The sequence below is a fragment of the Armigeres subalbatus genome, chromosome 1 (assembly GCF_024139115.2).
Source record: "Armigeres subalbatus isolate Guangzhou_Male chromosome 1, GZ_Asu_2, whole genome shotgun sequence".
In the NCBI taxonomy this organism is placed as follows: Eukaryota; Metazoa; Arthropoda; class Insecta; order Diptera; family Culicidae; genus Armigeres; species Armigeres subalbatus.
This window is the reverse complement of record NC_085139.1, coordinates 36,399,360-36,422,926: the sequence shown is the minus strand read 5'-3', so window position 1 is coordinate 36,422,926 and position 23,567 is coordinate 36,399,360. Positions and strand designations below refer to the sequence as shown.

Below are 23,567 nucleotides of genomic sequence, written 5' to 3'. Positions count from 1 at the left end.
ACATAGGTCTACACTTTTCTCTCCTGCTCCTCCTGCTGCCAACAAGGTACCTACCGACTAGGGATCCTACATTCAGAGATATGCGAAAGCGGCCATCTTGAGCCAATCGAGCATTGAGAGCTGTCAGAATCTTAACTTGCCAAAAGTTGAACATGTTCAACTTTCTTTTCGTTCAAGTGAATTGAATTAAGGTGTTTATACGTTCAGTTCGCGTTCGATTCAAGCGACTTGCTCAATTCACTTGCCTTGTCTAAACGTAGCATTATTGTTGCGGATTGAAAGGTATTGCGATTGTAATGAAAAATATTTTACGAAATGTTTTGTAGAATAAACAATTTGTTTTACATTGGCAAGTTGAAGTAGTCTAGTTTATGCATGGTACTTTGTTCATTTGTATTGCACTTTTATTTTAGTGATAATGCATTGTTGGACGTTAGATAATGAAATCTGAAAATGCCATTATACCCAAAGTCATGTTCGAGCTCCAACATTTTGCGCCACGGCAAGTGCTGGCAGCGTTTGTTTACGAAAGTAACAGCGTTGCTAAATCGTCTGGAAAAGTATTCGCACATCTCTTAATATAGGATCCCTACTACCGACTGTTTACTTTGATAAATTTTGCTTTCAGTCGCCTGGTGTTTATGCTCAGTTCTTGTCTGGATCCTGTAACTCTCCGCTTTCGGGAGACCCACCGAAAGTAAACGCTTGTTCCTAGCTACACCAATCTCGTAAATTTCCAGCGCAATCTTAGTCTCGTCCTGCAATCCTTTGACACCTCCAAAGGCCAATCAGCCCCTTCCGTCAAACTACGACTAACTCAGCACATTCCGCCGTTACCGAAGAAACCATGTACCTTCTGTAAACAGTTAGTGCTAATTCTATCAATGCGAAGTGCTTCGAAAAATGACTCCCGTCCAACGCAACGATTTGAGGCCACAAAGAAAAATCTCCATCTCCATATCAACTGCTTGTCACCTTCGCATCTTATCAAGGCGCGTCCTACATAGTAGTACTTGTGCGTCTGCCAGAAATGGCCCCACACAAGGCTGTATCAAAGACCCATCGACCTAATCGCCAATCGATTTCACCAACCAGACCAATAGATCCACACACTTAACCAGCGATCGACAGGGTCGAGGAAAGGCTCAACTCGAGAAGGTTATCCCTAGCACACCACAAGACAGAGGCGAAGATAAGGGTTGGGACCTACACAGTTAACTCCGTTAGGTCATTAAAGCATCTGGGTATGATGACCGACTGGGTATGATAAGCTCACGAGTCACGTCGATTATGCATGCCAAAGGGCTTCATTAGCGATTGAATCCCTTTCGCGAATGATGTCCAACAGATCGGCGGGGCATAGTCAGGTACACAAATTGATAGCGGGTGTTGCGTTGTCTATTATTCGATATGGGTAGCGCTTCCATTTTTCCCGGGAATCAACTTCCCGGGAAACGGGAAATAAAATCGAAATTTCCCGGGATCTCGGGAAATAAATTTGAGCGCTTTAATCGACAGAAATTTATTCAAAATTATTATCATAAACTAATTTTGCTGCAGCCATTACAATGTTGAAACACATTACAAAAGTAAGAAACTGGTCAATTTATTTTTCATGTAACTGTATCTTTCCGTTATTCTTATTAGGTTGAATAAAAAAATGAAGTATGTCTCATATTTTATCTACATGTTGCAGCATAAAATTTAAATATTCATATCTTCTGATAGATTTATTTAGAAGTCTGAGAAGACACTTAAAAACGCAAAATCGATTTGAACCACTTCCAAATTTTGTACGATTTAGCTGATTTTTTTTTAAAAGGATATCTCATCATGCGAAAGCGATTATGAGCAAACCCGTTGAATCGCAGATATTTCTTGAAAACGTGGATACGTCTAATAAAAATTAAATCTTAAAAAAACGACGATTTAACTCCAGAGAAATACGAAAGATAGACTAGAACGGCTTTCACAGCATATAATTACTGAGATAGGAAACAAGAACTCACTTTCAGTGGATGTGGCATAGAATAAACACAGAATTGATGAGTTTTCTAAGCAAGTGTTCTGTCTATGCCCAAAAGCTTTATTTACTTCGCACCAGAGAATTTAGAGGTTTTATCTTTATTTTGCGGATTCTAGATCTTGATCAAGCATAAGGTCTGCAGTGTCCTGATGAGATTTTTCTTAGGTCCTTTGTTGCCTTCTGAAGTATGTCGTATTCCTAATCGATGTATACACTCAGTTTTTATTTTTGCAGCTCGGCAAAATCCGCACAGCCAGTTATCTGGTTTTCAGCAAATTATTTGCTGATTTTCAGCAATTTTAAAAGAAATCTCGGTAAAAACTATTTTGCTGGGCCTCTGCTGTGCGAATCTCGGTAAAAGTAGTACTCAAATATCTGTGATATTTGAAGCATGTCGCTCTGCACCCACAAGCATCTGCGTTCTCAGAGACACTATTGCTTTATGCACATTTATTCGTATTGGTATTTCTCCATCAATCAAGAGAACGAAGAGCAAATATTAGTAAAAAATATAATTAATTAATTAACACCTTAGATTTAGTTAATAAGACTAAAAACTTGTAAAAACACTTCCCTGGAAATTCGGGAAACTAATGTTCATTTCCCGGGAAATCCTTCCCGAGAATGGAAGCCCTAGATATGGCGTTCGAGCATGGTCCGTGGCACTAGAAGCCGAGTATAATGTTAAGAAACTTATCAGAGTACACCGACAGATGTGTTTGCCGGTTGTAAGCGCATACCGCACCATATCATATGAGGTGGTGTGCGTCATTGCGGGTGTGATGCCGATAGACATCCTGCTGGAGTGTTTTAACGACCGAGACGTGGTGCAAGTGCGACGTGTCAAGAGAGCAGTCTCGCTGCTCGAATGGCAAAGAGCATGGGACACTGCAGTCAAAGGTCGTTGGACCCACAGAATGATTCCGGAGGTGTCACACTGGGTGAATAGAAAACATGGTCAGGTAAATTTCCACCTAACACAGGTGTTATCTGAACATGGCTGCTTTAAGAAGTTCTTGCATAGATTCGGATTCGCAGACTCTGCGGATTGTCCGGAGTGCAAGGGCGTAGAGGAATCAGCAGAGCATGCGATGTTCGCATGCCCGCGATTTGATGTTGAACGACGCGACATGCTGCTTATCAGCGGCATGGACACAACCCCGGACAACCTCATTGAGAGGATGTGCCGGGATGAAGTTATATGGGATGGTGTGAACACGGCAGCTAGACAGATTATGTTGCGGTGGTGGCGTTTGAACAAAACCAACGTCTGCAGTAGAGACCCTGTCATGCTATGAACAACCCGCTCACCCTGGTCAAACTTGTCGCGGGTGAGCTGCGGCTGCCCCCGTATGTAAATACGGCGGTCGATGCGGTTCATTCGTGGAATGTTATTGCCGTGGTGCTCGTCTCCATTACACGAGTTAGTGATAGAGACCGTTAGGCCTCTAACACGGCTCGCGATCGACGGGTGGTTGAGGTTACCACTCATAAGTCGATGTTGTGTGTTTTATTATTCCTTTTGGCGTGAGCGTCCTCGATGCACCACCCCCCCCCCCCGAAACTTAATGCTCGATTGCGGGCCGGGGGGATACGGACTGGTGAAAGGGTTTTGGTTTTAGTGGGTCGGGTGAGAATTACTATGACACTCATCCCCACACTACCTGAGTTACCTCCTCAGGTGTCTGGTTGCAGATTTCCATGTATCCTTGCTCAAGAAATAAACAAAAAAACACACTTAACCAGCTTTTCAATGCTCGGTATTTTGTTTGCTGAGTTTCAATTTTAAGGTGATTATACAATCAAGCCATGTGGTTAATTTCAAATTCACCACACGGTTTTCTACTCCTATTATCAAAAGTTCAAAACCAGCGTAATATTTTTTGTACAATGCTGAAATTAAAGTCGATTGCTTAGCATGAGTAATCAAACGATCTACAGATGTTGTGATCCCCATGGACGTTGTTGTTCTCTCAATTCGTGCTCTTGAAAAATCACTAGAAAAAACACGTGGTTTCCAAGATGGCCGATTTGTGGCTTTGTTGTATAACCACCTTAAAATATCTTTTTTACTGAAATAGGTACAAGTTTTTTAGTTGACCTCAATGATTGTCAGTAATAAATTCCCGAGTATCAGTAAAAAAAAAAATTTTATTGTTCTGACGTTTACTGTATTACTGAACAAATCATTAAATTCGTAAATTGCCGAACTGCACAAGAAGTCGGTACATATCAAAACAGCGCCACCTGTGAAAAATGAAAATTTACCGACTACCTAGTTATTAAAAAAATAATGAACGCTATTGTAGAGCCCTTTGCTGTTGTTCTCTTGGTTATTTACACAAGTCTCTAAAGTCTCAAGTCTCATAATCGCTAACAAATAATAAAAAAAACAGCAACTAATTGCCATATTTAGATTCGATTCTAGATTTTAAGAGCAGCCTCCTCTCGACTGTGTTAGACAGCATCCGACGAAGATACGCCACTGGCCGCCATCAGCATCTTCCCACTTTCAGCATCGAGCGCTTCCCACTTTGCTTTGAAGGCGGCTTTGGGATCCTGCGGCATAGCTACCGCTGCTCCGGACATTTGGTCTTGCATGGTTTGCGTCTGATCAGCAGCATTGTTTTCTCCCAGAACCAGTATGGGCCGAACACGAGGCCAATTCGATACCCAGCTGCAGCATCGGCTTGAAGCACAACGTCAGCGGGAATGGAACCTTCGTCGACACAAACCCGGAGAACATCCAATTGATCTAACCCCCCATTACTATCATGAAGTGACAACATTGCGGATCAATTGGGACTGGGTGGAGCCCGTATCTGTGTCGTGAAATAACCCGTTTTCTGATTGTTGAAGTAATGCCGTCTCAAAGCAAACGACTGCGGGGTGAGGTATTTGTTTTTTTTTGTGGGATGAAATCCACATTGAGAAGCATTGGCGGATGATTCCGACCAGAAAGGTGATAACCAGAATCTGCAGAAACACCCAACTCTGCCATGTTTTCGTTACACCATGTATAACTTTGGATCAACATTAAAAAATCGCATTTAACTTCCCGAGCAGCACAAGCCATACAAAAATGGTTGCAGCAACTTGATTGTGACTGAATCCGGTCACATATGAGGCGCAGTAACACATGTGGAATATGTGTGCTGCTAGGGTTACAAAATCTAGCAGAAATTATCACAAAACCCAAAGGGGGTCCCGTAGCGTAGTTGGCTACACGTTCGCCTTACAAGCGAATGGTCATGGGTTCGATTCCCAGCCCCTCCACCAAACCCTCGTCAGTCGCCGGATCCGCAGCCCATACGGTGGCGTTCTGGGGTGCACGCCTTACCGTCACGGCTGCCTGATGGCGACTGACAATTTGCTCTTCTCGAAGGCATTCCTCCAACGTTACCCGGATAAATGGCAACCGAACAATGCAACGATCATTGGATAGACGACATGGACAAACGGACACAATGGACTCACGATGAGATGGACAAGCAACGACAACAATAATGATAATGGAAAATCTAAAAATAGATTCTGTGTGGATTCTGGCAGCAGAATGCCACAGTAGATCTCGGCACAGTAGCGGTTAAGTAACACAAAGTGCCTACCAAATAAAGAGAGGAATAAAAAAAATCACAAAACCCCTGAAATTTCTTACTTACTAATATTTCATGCTAAAGCGCATTGTTTATATAGATATGCTGTCCAATCAGTAAAATATTTTCCAAAACATAAATCCTCATTTACTGACTAACTCAGTTATGTTCACAAAAACAAAATTATTTAATTTACGGATTTTAATGTTTATTTGACATTTCTCGTTTATGCTGACAATTCGGTAATGTAAAATATTTCTGTTGGAATTACTGGGTGATCCGTAGTCCAAAAACTCAGTAAAATTTTACCAACTCATGTAAAATAAAGTAGCTGTGGACAGACTCCATATTCGTACACTCCCATCAATCATCAGCAGTCAGCTTCGTCCAAGCCACCACGGTCCCTGCGCCACAAACCAGCCACTTCCGATTCCTTTCAACGAAGCCAAGCATATCGTTCCTTCTACCGTTCTTCTATCGACAGCTCTGGTGAAGGCATTCTCATCATCTGGCTCCTCGTTGTGGGCTCGCGCATTGTTGGTTGTCGATCCGTCAATATCCTACAAAAACTAAAGCTTCGTCGTTCTAAGGAGTTCGTCCCAATCAACAACGGTGTGGACCCTTCGGCTACTTCCTCCAAACACACAACCAGCATTCGTATCCAGTCTCACTGTGCTGGTTTCTAAGACAATTGGAAGTTGGCATTGGAACTACCAAATCAAGCTGATGGTGTGTGCCGATCAAGTTGGCCGTCAGACATCCGTATTAGTAGATCCAACATTCGATCGACCTGGTACAATCGATCTGTCTCTCTGTCTCTAGAACAAGAGAGAGAAAAGGTGTGAAATGTTTCCAAAGCAGATTTGATGGATACGAGGAATTACCTGATATCCCATCGTTATTAGCTGGTTATGGAACAACTTCTCGAAAGGGCAACTGTTGTATAATTGGTAATACGTCCGTGTACTTCTCTTCCAAAAAAAAAATAATTGTGGAAACGCTAACAGAACACTAAGTTGAAAGCAGGAAAAGTTTAAATTTGAATGTAGAACTTTCGAAGACGAGAAATAATAGATTATCCGATCATGCAATCGATGGCAATCGATTATCCGGAATCCTAAGAACTGATTGTTTTCGTTCAAAAAGAAATCACTACCGTCATCGGAGGTGACAATGGGTCAAATGGGGGTGAGAATGGGTCACTGTTTCAAGTACTTAGAATGCTCGTAGAATAGATTGGATGTATCTGAGGACAAGAAGACTAAAATATAAGAGACCTTTTTTAAACGATTTTGTTATCCGACCTCTAGGATGCCGGTGCACAGTGGGACCAATTCCAAAAAAGACAATCATAAATGTTAGAAGTAAATAAAATGGTCTAGCAGGAAACATATTGTGATTTTTCATTGAATAGATGGTTTGTCTTCTCGGCATCACCGACCCGGTAGCTAGAGTTCCACTACCGGAGCGAGAGGTGGGGCACCAGTCGTCGCAAGCACGCTATACTGCCGCTAACCGCAAGTCGAGCGCATCTGTATATGGGGGCCCATATACAGATGTGCTCGACTTGCGGTTAGCGGCAGTATAGTTCTCTAAGACAACGTGCTCGCACCAAGTGGTGCCCCATCAAATATCAATGGCTAGCACCGCCAATGTAGAGTTTCTATGAGCATTTCCACAGGTATTTAATTACTAAGCATATGCGGTATTTCGAAAAATTTCGTTTCAGGTGGTTCGAAACGAAATTCCGCGGAATTTCGCGGAATTTGAGCATGGCGAAATCTGATTTCTTGATTTCGTTTCGTTTCGTAAAATTACAAAAATTTCGCTTGAAAAAACTAGCTTCTAACGAAATTTAACGGAATTCCGCGGAATTTGGAAACAAATTTCAACTCAAACCATACTTTATATTAACAAAAAATTTGGCTGCGCCGCTTAAATAAATCATAACACTGTTATCAAACACATATATAATGAAAAACACACAATAGCTCAGCTCGTCGAGCTGATTGTATATAAGACTATGGGCCGAGCCTTCAAATCATAGATGACGAGGTTAGTCCACCAATCTGTTGAGATAATGTTCACTCAGTACTGGTGCTGCCTGAAATGCAGCACTACAGATCGCTGCATCAAATAAATTTCTAGTACTTGGATCCCAATATATTACCGATGGGTTCCAATTCCAGGTGAATATTCTTGCTTATACGATAATGATTAGCAAAGGAAAGTCATAATGCTCTCTCATTAAAAGCGAACTTATATTGAAGTATCACTGTCTCAGAGAATTGAGTCCGCCTGGGTAGTACAAATTTTCGCGATCTTCTTATTGTAACATCTATGCTGCATAGTAAAAAAACACTAACAACCAACAGAGCTCCTCAATTTCATAAATTCGTAGAGTAGCAGGCATAAAGCAATAATTTTAGAGTGCCTCGCTTCAATCAAAATTAACTCTGATCAACCAGCTGCAAACAATTTGTTCCATTATCGACTTCTGTCAAAATTTTACACCGACTTTATTCGCGTTATCTAATAACCACTTTATCGCAAAATTATCGAGTTAACTTACGTTAAATTATCGAACTACGATAATAATTCAGTTGATTCATCGTTATCGTAGCAACCGATAACGTTGATCACAATCAACTTTATCGGCGATAACGATAAATCAACTATTAACAACCCTGCTCACGCTGATAAAACAATATGAAGTATGATTTTGTATAACCACATAATTCTTAAATGAGATAAGTTTTTTTACGAAATTGTAACTTAAAATGACACAATTTGTATATTTTTATATACTTACTAATATAAAACTGGTCAGATTTGGGATCACACGCTCAACAATGCATTCTTTTGAAAGTGGCACAAATGCTGGGGTATTGCCTATATAAACGGGAACGCGACGATTTACTACACGTAAAAAAAATAACCTTATATGTTATGGCAAAAAACCATTCGAAAGTACGTATACTCTTCATTATGCCACCTAATGAATGATCCCATATCAAAATGCTTAGAACATTCATAAGTTAATGAAAAGTATAAGTTTCGGAATGTATGTGACTAATGCGATGTAAAAGTTTTTTCTTTCGGATTATATGAACTCGTCTTATGACAAGTGCATTTTTTTTTTGTTAAATATCTTGGCTGTGCATATCCACAGCATATGTTTCGAAATGGATTCTTTTTCGAAAATTTCATATCAATTTGTCCATTTCGAAACGTATGCTGTGCATATGCACAGCCAAGATATTTAACAAAAAAAAAACATTTTTTTTTTTACGTGTACAAATTTCTTCTCCTGTTATTATAACTCTATTGGTAGCACAACAGTTACTTGGCTTTGAAAAGTGAAATCAGAAATCCATAAATAATTTAAAACCAATTAATTAAAAATTCCGCGGAAAAAAAATTAAATTTCGTTTCGTTTCGTAAAATTTCGAATTAAATGGGCCTTGATTTCGTATCGTTTCGAAATCTCGAAAGTTAATTTATATTTCGTTTCGTTTCGTTTCGAATCAACACAGACATTTTGAATTTCGTTTCGTTTCGTTTCGTTAGGGAAAAGTGTGTTATCGCATACCCTTATTAATTACCCTTTTCAGCCACCTCACCGCAGTGCTAAGTGAAAAATTTATTTTATTGTTAGAAATTGTAAACATATGGAATAGGTTTTGTTTCGTCCCTAAACTAAGGAAAGTTGTAGAGGCGGAAGATGTTACTTGATATTGCGATTCATGTGAAAAACTCATGATATTTTTACAGAGTAAGTTTGGAAAATTAAAAGTAAGGGATAAAATAAAATCCTCTTCCGAAATTATCCATTGCGACTAGACATAACATGACTTGATAGTTTATCCTACTTTCATTATCAATATTTTCAAAATCTCAGAGCGCAGGAGCATATGGTCGGATATAGGTTGGGACGAACGTTTCTATTGGAAAGAATAACAACACATTTCCAATAAAATGTACCAACGTTTCTTAGTTTGAATAATACCAACCAATGAAATTTGATGCATCTAACATTCTGGAGGCAATACCAATTCAAATTGAAACTTAATCCTGTATACAACCACACTGCAATAAATGTTATCCATCATGTTAGAACTCTTCCAGCATCCACAACCGCCCGCAGGCAGGTGACGACTATTATTCCGACAGAATCATCCCCAGATCATCTTCCTGGCATCCGTTGCATGCGGACGGAATGTCCTCGAAACCCACTCGACAGATTTATTTCCTGCTAACAACTAGAAAATTAAAATCTTCACTGCTTGTCACCTGTCCTGGGCACATGCAATCGACTCGCATCCCACATGCAGTTGTTGTTGTTGTTGTTGCTGTTGATGCTACTTTATCTGAGCGTTTAGGTCCTGTTTGCATGTCTCCCGACGACGTCCCGAAAACATCACCCCATGCTACGTCCTACTACCGTGGCTTCGATGGATGGGCGGACATGGAAAAGCTGTGCACCAGATTTTCCGTTTTCCAGCACTGCACAGTCTCGTAGCTTCTCATACAAAGTTATTTATGGTTTTGACCCCTCCGGCGAAAGCCACCGCCGCCTGTCCTCTCGTGTGCGGGTGATGGGGGAAGATGTATTCTCGAATTTCCGCACAACTGCACCAGAACAGCGCACACCTCTCGTAGGTAGGTACAACGCACCACACATACATGCAGTAGGGATTCACCACCGAACCGAGTCTGGGTCGGGACCTGAGGTGGTCCGTGAGGGGAGACACATAGGGGAAACTGGGGTAATATGCACCCCCGGGGCAAAACGACCCTTTGACATTTTCGGCAGTTTTTCAAGAGTATTTACTACAGTTCATGTAGTTCGGGTCTCGAACTACCAATCCAGCAGTAAACATTTGTGAAAATATTCCTGGAACATTGCTAAAAATGCCAAAAGGTCGTTTTGCCCCGGGGGTGCATATTACCCCAGTTTACCCTATAAGTAAATAAATTTTGATGATGGAGATGATGTTGATGGGTTTGAGATGACTGACCAATATTGTTGTTGCTTCTTGTGTGGTCATTTGTTGTCTTGTGGGATTCCGCCAACATTACCGGAGTGATGCTGAGTAGGTAGCTCGGAATGAGCTTTCCGGTGCAACAGTCAGGTTCCTGAGTAGTCGTCTGGTGCAGATGGTACGAGGAATTCTTGACTGTTTCACGTGTTACAACTATATGAGGTAAAGATTAATCACTCGTATGCAGTCGTTCTATGAAATTTGTTGTCTTAGTTCTTGGCCAAACTCTGCCTTTATTGGCTTTGCTCAATATAACTGTGAATAGCTTTCACGTGAGAACATGCCTATTATATTGATTGTTGTTATGTTGTTACTGATTCTATATAAACGAAATCTTGAATTCAATTTCAAAGTTTGATTAATAATACTATTTTAATATTTAGAGAAAAAACCGAAATTAATTTCTCATTAAAATTAAATTTATGTAGCTACAGTGTTGACCCGATTTTGTCTACCCCCGATTTTATCACGTTTTCGACCTGATTTTATCACGTCCCGATTTTATCACGTTTCCGACCCGATTTTGTCACCCCAAACAAAATTGTCATTCTTTTTATTTTCGTAAATAATATCACAAACAACATTGATTTTCATGAAATAAATTTCACCGCCTGTAGTGTATTACGAACGACTTCTGAGTACCTGGGAAATATTCTGTAAGCAATTTCGACAAGAAATAACGGGTACCGACAACGCATTTGGCCTTTCCAAGGCATAAAATGATTCATATTTATGGAATAAATGAAAAAAATGGAAATATTTTTTTTCCAATTTTGTCACATATCCTGTTTTATCACCCCAAAATTCACCAGGGGGTGATAAAATCAGGATATTACTGTATTATTGTCAAATAATAGTAATAATAATAGAGATCTTTCACGTTGGCGTCACCCGTAAGTAAGTAAGTAAAAGTCTTCTTCATTTGAAACTGAACATAATTTGCGGATGAATGCTCGACAATAGATTTGCAACGACATTCTTACCGTCTTAGGATTTTGCATCAGCAATTTTGTTAGAAAATAATAATTTTTGAATATTCATACTCACCAGTCGGCAGATATTCCAATATTTCATTTATCAGATGTGATGCCTTACCTAAAAAGAAAAAAAAATATTATTTTTAATTAAACAGTAATGCAGAATAATATTTTTTTCGAAACTTAAGAAAAAACAAACAACGATATGTTGGCTACGCTCAGAATAATTTTATAATATGTGTCTCTGTTATGTACAATAGGCATAGTGAGGTGACAATGGATCATCGCTTTGATTCGCAAACAGCATGAACGGCGGAAGTAGAAAAAATGTCCATTATGCAGGAATTCAAAATAGTTGAAACAGTGACACATTCTCACCCCGATTCCACTCATTGTCACTCCGATTCGACGATGACGGTATGCAGTGTTACAAAAGGGCGACGCGTATCAAACTCAATCACACTGGGCATAACAAAACGGAATCCCTGCCGGGAACAAATCGATATCTCTGCTCGCCAGAATCCTTTGAAATTATGGTTGAATAAATGAATGCAGATATACCAGTGCTGGAGGCAAAGTACCGGTCCCTGTAAATGGCTTGCACGAAACAACCTCGAGTTCGCCAGCCGAGAGAATATTTTCCCCATTCGCCAAAAACTCGATCCACAAAAGGTGGCATGTGGAAGAGGAACGTTCAGACCTCTATTGACAGTTGACACACAATGGTGACATTGGCACAATACGCAAACCATCGCCGAAAGGATGCGTTCGACCAATTTGTATGCACCTGGCTTGGAGCCATCGATGAAGCCGGTTTGGAGCGATAGTACGCACGGTAGGGTGTTCCAAATATTCCGCCGCAGTGTTGCTTTGCCCTAAAGCAAAACGATGTACGTGCACACGACTGATCCTTCGAAATGGCGATAAATAAGTTTTGCAGTTTGATTCTCAAGGGATGATTCATAGTGTGGGATCTGAATACATCATAGTTATATTAGAAAGCACACGATTGTTTGAAATGCAAATTCAAACAAACAGCAGAAAAGGCTTATGCATATCTCCCATTTCGAATTGCAAAAGTTCATTCGAAATTTTGGATCACCGTGCATGGTCGATCTGTCTCGATTTTGGAACTGCTCACTGCTACGCGGGTTCAGTCGATACCCCGCTCATGATGAATTGTTGGAATGTATTTGCAATAGCGGAGGGATTTTGACTTTTGGAGAATGGTTTAGCGAAGAATGTATCCAATCTGATCGGAATTGAACCAAACTAGGGACAACAGTGGACATACTTTTTTAATCCTTAAAATGCTTCACTGGATAGTGCTTCTGTCGAATGACGATGCGGATGATGATGGTACGGTTGGTGTTGCTTCGATGGAGAAGAGTAGAGTGCTAAAGAATTTAATCCTCTTTCCACAAAAAAGCGGACGGCACTATGGAACTTAAGTTTGGGAGATTGAATTCATAGTTTCTGCTCGGTGTGTAAGCATGACGAAAATTAAATTCCCATCCTCTACGAAGGGAGATGGAAAGCATAGTTTTTTTTCTGGTGGTGAAACCATTGAGTATTATGCAGCTCCGAGAAAAAAACTCATCTTGATATTTGCATAAAACGTATATTTTAGGGGCTGCGGTTGTGGTATAGAACGGTAAAGAAATTTCTCTCATTGAGGTTGCCAAGCTGATGGTTTGTCGTGAGAAAAATATGTATCTCGCGATCAAATACCTGTTTCATTAAACATTTCTGTATTCTGTTTGTCTTAAGCTCCGCAATACAAGCCGGTATACTACCATTGTCCCTAGAGACGAGCCAGCCCTTACATTCAATTAATTAACTCTGTAGAGCAGCGGTTCTCAACCTGGGGTACATGTACCCCTGGGGGTACCTTCGCTGGGCCCAGGGGGTACCTCGGATAAAAATGCGTAATGAGCTTGAGCTTGAGCTTGAGCTTGATTGACTGCTCGTAGTTGCTACTCCATTATGACCAGATCAGCTGTTCTTGCACAGGGAACCAACAGATGTTTGCTTGGGACTAGCACACATCTTCAATGTACAAGTACTGGTGATCTCATTTGTTAGGTCATACTGGCGCCTGCCACGTCAGAATGCAAGTCAATGTAGGGAAGGGGGAGGAAATGATGATTCAATCACTCGCCCACTGCAAGCCGAATATACCTCTGCACTTGCCACGAGTTCATGCGGAATTTATTGGAATTTCTGGGTTAGGTTGGAGAGGCAGAGGTCCGTCTTGGTTAACGAGCTGCCAATGTGATAGATAGGAGAAGGTAACTCATGGAATTTCTAATTGGATGTAGGAAACGAGCTCAATAGTTCATTTCCAATTCTAGCAGATTACTGTTAGAATACTCAAGTTGAAGGTATAGGAATAGTAATGGAAACGGTAGGGAAGTCCATTTCCAGTTCTAGCGATTGCTAGAACATGAGAAATGAAGAGAATGATACAAAGTAGGAGAATGGAACGGACCCTGGGATTGAACCCACGACCTCCTGCGTACGAGGCAGAGGCAGTAGCCATATGACTACCAAGTCCGCTTCGAAAAAAGAGAGATCACGCACTGAATTGATTAATTTTATTACCGGCCGCGCAATGCAGAACACAATAATTCGGCCGACCACGCGATTGTTCTGCTGTCCGAAACAAGAGAGTTCACGCACTGAACTCGGTACCTCGGATAAAAATGCGTAATGGCGGATTAACTACAATTTTAATCAAAACTTATAGAAAAAGTTTAAATAATTTAGTATTCTTTATTTCATGGCGATTAGTAAATCATGGCCTATTGAATCATGCCCTCCTCAACCAGCACAGTGGATGAAGGGCTGTGGGATAAAATATCAAAAGAACAAAACCTTGATTGAACATGCAATCTACCTGATTGCTAGAATGTTGTACAATATGTTGAGAATATGCTTCTCAACTAAAATCTAGAGCCTCCATTTGAACGACATGAAGACTTTTTCCCAAAAAAAAAAAACTCAGTTTCTTCATTGCAAGAGAATTGGAAGCATCCTTCTACGCTTCTCGTAAGCCTCCTTCCAATCATCTTGGAGGACTCCTTTCAAGAGGCTCGGAGGACGCCATTCAAGATGTTCTAAATCCTTTTCTCAAGTGGTTCGAAAGCATACTTTAAAGATGCTCGGAAGCCTTCTTTTAAAAGTCTCGGAAAGCATTTTTAACAGGCTTGGAAAGTTCCTTTCGTGAGGCTCGGAGGCCTCATTCAAGTGGTTTGTAAACCTTTTTTTTAAATGGTTCGGAAGCCACGTTTCAAAATACTCGGAAGCCCTCCTTTAAAGAAGCTCGGTAATCATTTTTCAAGAGGCTTGGAAACGTACTTTAAAAAGGCTCTGAGGTGTCCTCAGAGACCTCCTTCAAAGTGGCTCGAATGAGAGACTTGGAAGCTTTCTTCATAAGAGGCGTCCTTTTAAGATGCTCAGAAGCCTCCTTTTAAGTGACTCGAAAACCGTCTTCCAAGAAGCTCAAAAGCCACTTTTCAAGAAGCTCGAAAGGTTCTTTTCAAGAGACGCGGAATACTACTTTCAAAAGGGCTTGGAAGCCTCCATTCAATACTCTCGGTAGCCTTCAATAGTCAAAAAAGTTTTGTAGGAAGCGTGAACTTATTTTGAATTGGAATGTTTCACGAAAAATGAAAATTACAAGAATGTTTATGGAAAACCATATAATCCGTTAGTCTACAGGTCCATTTTTTTAATATATTTTATGAGTTGCGCTAAATTTCATTCACAGCATAAAAACATAGGGGGTACCTCAATTAATGGAAATATTCGAAGGGGTACCTCTCAACAAAAAGGTTGAGAACCACTGCTGTAGAGGAAGAGGGCCTAAAACGTCACCCGTAGACATTATTGGGGTGTTCTGAGTGTTCCCATAAACCGTAAAATGCTTTATGTGGAGATCCAGACCATGTGTTAATCTGAAGCCTTTTTTAATTCATTGAGTAGCTCTTGTTTACAAAAGCAGTTTCTTCCTTTTGAAATGTTGGTGCCGAAATAAAGTAATTTAATCCAATATATTTGACTAAAAATCTTGTTACAATATAGACTACAAAACATGGCAAAAAATCGATTTTCGCAACCTCATGGCCGCTGCCATTTAGGGGGGTCGGTTTGGGAACATTCTCCCCTACCGTCATCGGCGGTGACAATCAATGGGTCAACTACTTTGAATGCTTGCAGAATAGATTTAATGTATCTGAGGGCAAGAAGACTAAAATATAAGAGACCTTTTGAACGATTTTGCTCCGCCAGACCGCCAGACTGCCGGTGAGAGCGATGACCCATTCTCACCCCCCAGACCCATTGTCACCCCCGATGGCGGTTTTGTATGTTTGCAAAAAGAAGTGATACAACATGAGCTTCATACTTTTGTTTCAACAAGATGTGGTGAAGTTGTTACACTGAGATGAAAATATGGGAACAGCTCCTCTATATAATGCAGATATTTATTATCCTACGTTCTCTTTTCCTTAAAATAATGCACAAATCGAAATGGGCTATTGATTTGATGATTCAATGTGTGAGGCTATGATTCAATGTGTGAGGTGCCACACTTCGTATTATAATTCGTGCTCCAATGCTAAAAATGCTACGTAGCCCATGTCAAGTTTCCTTCAAATACTCGCGACGCAACTGTCGCCGCGACTCGCAGATTCGTTTCATGAAAGGTTCTGTTGACGCTTCAGTACCATTCCATACCATGAGAGGCAGTAGGGACCATGTCTAAGGACTTCACGACCTATCCCCACAGTCTTTGTGAGCTAGGGCGGCTATCTAGAACGTGGCGGGATTTGACAGTAGGCTCTGTTAAATCCTTACAAAACGCTGCATGTGTCCCCAAACAAGTCCCCGACCGTGTGCCGCTCAAAATGCACAGGAGACCAGGGAGTGAGATACTGATTATGGCATTCTGGCCGCGAGTTTGCAAACGTTTTCTTGGATATTGCAATATTGCGTAAGCGATGGGTGGCTAGAGGTGTGCGCCGCTCCGAAAATCGACGGCGGCGGCGGTTGTCAGAATTTTGGCCAGCGGCGGTGGCGTTTTCGACATCACGCCGAAAGCCATTTTAACCGACGGCGGCAGCGTGATTTTTTTATTACGTTCTCGAAGATTTTTTTTTTTTTTTTCATTTTTACGGGATATTTACAAGACATCAACGGGAGCATCTTTTCCAGATTTTTTTTCTCCAAAATATTCATTATTGAAAATTATTTTCGAATTCTCTACAGGAACTACTTTGCAGCTCTTTGTAATTCCCATTGGAAATTGCATGAGAAACTTTTCAGAATTTTCATAAGAAATTGTTCTAAATTTTGTGCTCCAGAATACTCAACAAAATATTTTGTCAAATTTACACTGAACATTTTTCGGAACATCCACGGGAGACTCTAAGGAGTTTTTACGGGAAACTTGCTGGAGTTTTCACCAGAAATATTCGGCGTGAAATTTTTCAAAATGAGAAAAAAAAATCGATTTCAATGGAAATTGCTAGGAGTTTTCGTAGGAAATTTATTCTAATTAGCACGAGATTTTTTTTAAATTGCCATGGAGAGTTCTTCGGAATTTTCCAGAATTTCCACAGGGTGACTACTACTTGGAAAACCTGGAAAATGCTGGAATTATCAGAGAATTTCGAACACAATCAGGGAACTTTCGAACATGAAAAAAATTAACAAATTTAAGAATTGAACACGTATGGATCGTTGTTCCGATATATGGACAAAAAACGTTTATCGAGCTTCAAAGGAATTTCTGAATAATTCCCAAAGCAATACCTAAAGAGAGCTACCATTTATTCGAGAAATCAATTAGGCTTTGCTTGTAAAATCTTCTGAGAATTCGCTCGGAAATTATTCATGAATGTATTGAAAAAATATATAATAATTAAGGATTTCAAGGCAGTTTCTGGAAGAACTTTGGAAGAAATTTTTCGATCAATTTTCAAAAAAAAAAATTCGTGTTGTTTTACAAATGAATCACGTGTCCCAGGAATTATAAGCGTAATTTTCTAAATTATTTCTGGGGAAATTTCCAAGATGAGCCCCCGAAGGAATTCCTGGGGGAATTTCTAAAGATAATACAGGAGGAATTTCCGAATGGATTCTTTGAAGAATTCCCACGGTAGAAAATAAAGAGATTTTCATAAGAAAAAATCTAAAGGAAATTGTGAAGGATTTCTGCTAAAGGAATTTTCGATAGAATATCGAATGAACTTTCCCAGAAGAATTTTCAAAATAATTTCTTAAGGTATTCTTGAACCAATTCTCAAAAAAAAAATTAGAAATAGATTCCCGAAGGAATTTCGAAATCAATTTCTATGAAAATTTTAAGAGAATTTCCAAATGTTCAACGGGGTATTTGTTGAAGAGAAACTCTCTAGAAATGACCGAAAAAATTTCCGGAGAAGTTACTGGAGTAATTTATTAAAATTTCCAAAGAAATTCATAAAGGAATTTCCGAAGGAACCTCCAAAAGAATTTTCCTAAGAATATCCAGAGCAATTCCTCAAGGTGTTTTCTAAAGTTTTCGTGAATAAATTTTCGAATGAATACCTAAAAATCTCCAAGGATTTCAAAAAAATCCGAAGCATTTTCCGAAAGTATTTCCAGTAGAGCATAATTACTAAAACAATAGTGGCGCTGTAACCATTAAAATTATTTTGCCATTTAAAATTATTTGGCTTCAATAAGCTTAACTTGGCGTATGTTGTCTATCATGTTGTAGTGTATGATTGGTTGCATCAACAACATTGGTTTGACACTTAAACTACCGGTTTTTTAGCTGCTATGTTTGAGCACAATACTGCGCACACTCGCATAACATTCCCATTTGACTTTACATCACATTTCAGTTCATTTAGGGTTCATTTCTTATGAACTTCCATAAATCATAATAAAAACTGCGATTTTGTATGCCCATGAGTGAAAAAAATACCAAGTCATAGTCCCATATTGAAAGTAACCGCATAATAGACCCACTAAGAATTTACATAAACTAATTGCTCAAAACTAAACAATGTTTCGATCAAACTAAATCGCTTTACGGTAATCCAGCGAATGAATGAACAACTTAGCAAAATTTCAGAAAGATACAATGATGTTTATAAATTTATACATTTTTTAAAAGTTTCATATGGAAGATGCGATTTGGAACTTCAATAGCTATTATCTCAGTATGCGAAAAAACGGTATGGGACTAATATGTGAGTGGGGCAGAATAGATGTTGGTCACATGAACTGGAGCGACATTAGCAGTTTTATACTTTTTCATCATCTGTATTTCCGAACGAATTTCTAAAGGAATTCCTTAAAACATTTCCGAGGAATCTAATATGAGCTAGCCGAGCCGTGGGCTGAACATCTTATTAATAAAGACATTCAAATTTCCGAGGAATGTGGAACAGGAACTCGTAAAAGAATTTACAAAAGAATTGTCAAATGATTTTCTGAAGGAACTAATTTACGAGTCATGGCCATAAAGCAAAGCAGGCAGAAGGTGGCTGGGTTCGATTCCCGATCAGGTCTAGGAAATTTTCGGGTTGGAATTTTGTTTTACCTCTCTGTGCATATAAATGTATCATCGTGTTGGCCTCACGATACATGAATGAAAAATGGCAACCCGGCTTAGATAAACCTTCCTTGGAGGTGTTACAATGGAGGCGATTGATTTCGCTCGGACGGTCAACGAAGAAAGAACTGCGCCTAACCAGGAAAGACTCAGTCAACAATCCAGCGAAGGCGTTGAACGCAAAGCCAACTGACGTGCAACGTGGCCGGAGCAGATCAAGGGGCAGTGGAGCCCGAAAGGCGACTTCTCAGCCTAAAAAAAATGAAAGGCATCGACATGACGAAAGTCGCCGAGGCCCACGAGTGTACCAGCCAGCCTGTGCCATTGAACGAGAATCCCTGGCACCTGGTTAGTAGGGTAAAGCGGAAGTCTAACGCATCCCGACCTGCTAATAAAATTAAGGACAGAAGCGAGGCTTTGTTGGTTAAAACCCACAAGCAAATGTACGCCGAAGTCCTAAGTCGATGCGAGCAGCTGAAAGTCTTTTGGATCCGGGAGATGATGTGCGAAGCGTCAGACGCATCAAGATCGAGGAACTGATTTTGGTGCTGGAACGTGGAGCACAAGCGAGCGACGACAAGTGACGGCGATGAGTTTGTTCACTGACAATTAGCGAATACGAAGGAAATGCCTCTATTCACTCTTATGGCAAAAACTCATTGCTATCTGTTAGACTGTGCGTGCAACATGGTCGCCAATCACCCCTTCTTGTTCCTCCATAGTAAAATCCTGTCAGGGACTGTCAGACTGTTCGTGAAGAATTTACTTTCGTAGTCGCGCATACGAATAGGGGCCCTCCTTAGCCGTGCGGTAAAACGCGCGGCTACAAAGCAAGACCATGCTGAGGGTGGCTGGGTTCGATTCCCGGTGCCGGTCTAGGTAATTTTCGGATTGGAAATTGTCTCGACTTCCCTGGGCATAAAAGTATCATCGTGCTAACCTCATGATATACGAATGCAAAAATGGTAACCTGGCTTAGAAACCTCGCAAATAATAACTGTGGAAGTGCTTAATGAACATTAAGCTGCGAGGCGGCTCTGCCCCAGTGTGGGGATGTAATGCCAATAATAAGAAAAAAAAGTCGCAAATACGATATCGTCATCAACGTCTCAAAGAATCAATGATCCGCTTCCGAAGTTTCGCTTTCCCTATTTTCTATTGCGCTACCGAATTTCTCGCCACTGGTGGAACGACACCGCCGAGAAAACCGTCAAGCGTAGGCGCAAAACTCTCCGAGCGCTAAAAAGGGGAAAAGACCGACTGCAAGCAGGACACCCTGACCTCGAAGAACTCCGTACGGATTACCAAGCCGCCCGCAACGAGTGCCGGCAAACCATCAGGGAAGAAAAAGAGAAAAGCTGGACAAACTTTCTGGACGGAATCAACAGCAACCCTCCGCCGAGCTTTGGCGTCGAGTGAATTGCTTCCAAGGTAAGCGCAAAGCAAAAGGCATATCCCTCAAGATCAACGGCACTGTACAACGCGACCCCTCCGCCGTAGCGGACGCCCTGGCTGACGAATTCGGAAGTCACGCATCGTACCTGGAGTACCCGGATCACTTCCGAAAAACACACCGAGACCCATCTTCGGAAATCAGCGCGATCCAGATCCCACCCGACAGCGGAGAAGAATTCAACAGGCCCTTCACGTTCGCTGAGCTGGAGTACGCGCTCCAGAAGGGGAAGGGCAAGTCAGCCGGCCCCGACGACCTGGGCTACCCCATGTTGAAGCACCTGCCTGTCGGCGGAAAAACCACCCTCCTCAGCTCCATCAACAAGGAGTGGCAAGAAGGAACGCTCCCGACACAATGGAAGTTCAGCTTCGTCGTTCCTATTCCGAAAGGCCGCGGCTCTCCCAACGACGTCAACAACTACCGACCCATCGCCCTCACAAGCGTAGTCTCCAAGATAATGGAGAGAATGGCCAATAGAAGGCTCATCGAGCTACTGGAGAAAGGCGGCCACCTGGATAACAGGCAACACGCTTTCCGACCAGGCAAGGGTACCAACACCTACTTCGCCGCACTGGGTCAAATACTGGACGACGCAAGAAGGAAAGAGCACCACGTCGAAATGGCATCGTTGGACCTCTCGAAGGCGTACAACCGCACCTGGACACCCGGTGTACTAAAAAAAACTGAAGTCGTGGGGGATCACCGGCAACATGTTGCAGTTCATCAAAAATTTCCTATCAGACCGAACCTTTAGGGTCCTGGTTGGAAACCAAACATCAAGAGCAACCAAGGAAGAAACCGGGGTCCCCCAGGGCTCAGTAATTGCCGTCACCCTCTTCCTCATCGCGATGGAAGGCGTCTTCGACCGACTACCGAAAGGGATATACATCCTGGTGTACGCCGACGACGTCCTGCTGGTGTATACAGGAAAGCACCCCAAGGCTACGCGGCGGAAACTACAAGCTATTAACTTCGACTGTAGTTTAATGATTCGGAGATGGCTTTTCAGTCTTGACAAAATCAAAACACTGTTATTTAATCTTGTCCAACAAGACAAGATTAAATAACAGTGTTTTGATTTTGTCAAGACTGAAAAGCCATCTCCGAATCATGAAACTACAAGCGTCCGTCAACGACGTGGCCAAATGGGCCAAATCAGCCGGCTACGTTATGTCTGCGGGTAAGTGTTCCCGAACCCATATATGCAGCATCAACCATCGACCTCCAACCCAACCCATCGCCATCGACAAAATCCCCATCCCTACCAAGAAAACCTGCAAGATCCTCGGTGTCACAGTGGACAGGAAACTCAATTTCAGTGACCACTGCAACCGAGTACGGGGTGAATGTGCATCCAGAATCAACATCGTAAAGAGCATTTCAAAAAGAAGATCTAGGAGCGGACTATCCGGATAGTCTCCGGACTGCTCCCGTCAACCCCGGCGGATGTGGCCTGCGCCGAGGCCGGTGTGCTACCCTTCCGTTTCCAAGCCACCGCCGCCCTCTGCAGCAGGGCCATCGGTCACTCCGAGAGAACAAAAGCAAGCCAAAACCACGACCACCTCAACAACAACGCCAACACGGCTCTCCACAACCTCTGCGGTAAAAACATCCCCAAGATCGCCGGCCTCCAACGCCTGGGACCGAGACACTGGCAACCCCCCCTCCCGAAGTAGACCTCAAGCTCAAAGAACGCCTCTCAAGAAACCCAAACCCAGCTGTAGCACAGGAAACCTTCAAAAACCGCATCCGGGAAAGGTACCAGAAACACGACATCCGATTCACGGACGGGTCCAAGGCTGCCGGCAGAGTCGGCATCGGAATTTACTCCTCCACCCTCGATGAATCGTACCGACTGTCGGACCGTTGCACGGTCTACTCAGCTGAAGCAGCCGCAATCTTCAGGGCCATGGCCATACCCAGCACACTGCCGATCCTCATCGTTTCGGACTCGGCTAGTGTCCTAACAGCCCTGGCGTCACCAGCCAGCAAGCATCCATGGATCCAAGCGATCGAATCAGTTGCCAACCGCAACACCACGCTCCTCTGGGTACCCGGCCACGCAGGAATACCCGGTAACGAATATGCAGACGCACTGGCCAATCTCGGAAGAACCGACGGCTTTATGAGCAGAGAAGTCCCGGCAGCGGACGCCAAACTGTGGGTAAAAACAGAAATCGCTACAGCATGGGCAAACGACTGGCGACGGCAGAGAAACTTCTGTCGGATGCTGAAGAACTCGACCCTACCAGGCAACAACAGCGACAACCGTCGCGAGCAAGTGGTGCTCTCCAGGCTGAGAACGGGCCACACCAACGTCACCCATAACTTGGGTGGCACCAGCTTACATAACAGATGCGAGGAGTGTGATTGCCCTGCAAAACAACCCGCTGGACGAGAGGAACACAATCAACTTCCTCAAAGACGCCTACCTCTACAATAGAATATAATAGAAAACCTGGCATCACACCACGACAACCCAACGAATGAAGACCCCCGCATCGAAACTGGACTATTCTCAAGAAACCACGGAACACGACCTGAACCCCTCGAAAATAAACCGACCCGGCAACGAAATTGGACTACTCTCTCAAAAAATGGAACACAAATCGAATTAACCCTGGAACCCCAATAGACCCCGCAACGACAATGGACACCCTCCGGAATACGCACCATCCATGATGGAACACTGAAGATCTCCTTTTTTATTAAAAACAACAACTAGAATAACAAATTTGTAAAAATGATATGTAATACCCTTTATAAATTTTTTTTCTGATACCAGAGGTGAGCCAGCCAAGGGCTGAAAACCTCTTAAATAAATACGATAATAATAATAATAAGAATCGTGCTTAGTTAAC

The 23,567-nt window shown here is 41.9% G+C and overlaps 1 protein-coding gene and 1 pseudogene across 1 annotated transcript in view; both read right to left on the bottom strand.

Annotated features, from left to right (window-relative positions):
- The window catches only part of LOC134224303 (dopamine receptor 1), a 727,585-nt gene that overhangs the window by 614,271 nt on the left and 89,747 nt on the right, over nucleotides 1-23,567 (bottom strand). The gene's annotated exons all lie outside the window — the stretch shown is intronic.
- Nucleotides 4,484-6,518, bottom strand: LOC134213910 (ER membrane protein complex subunit 3-like; annotated as a pseudogene).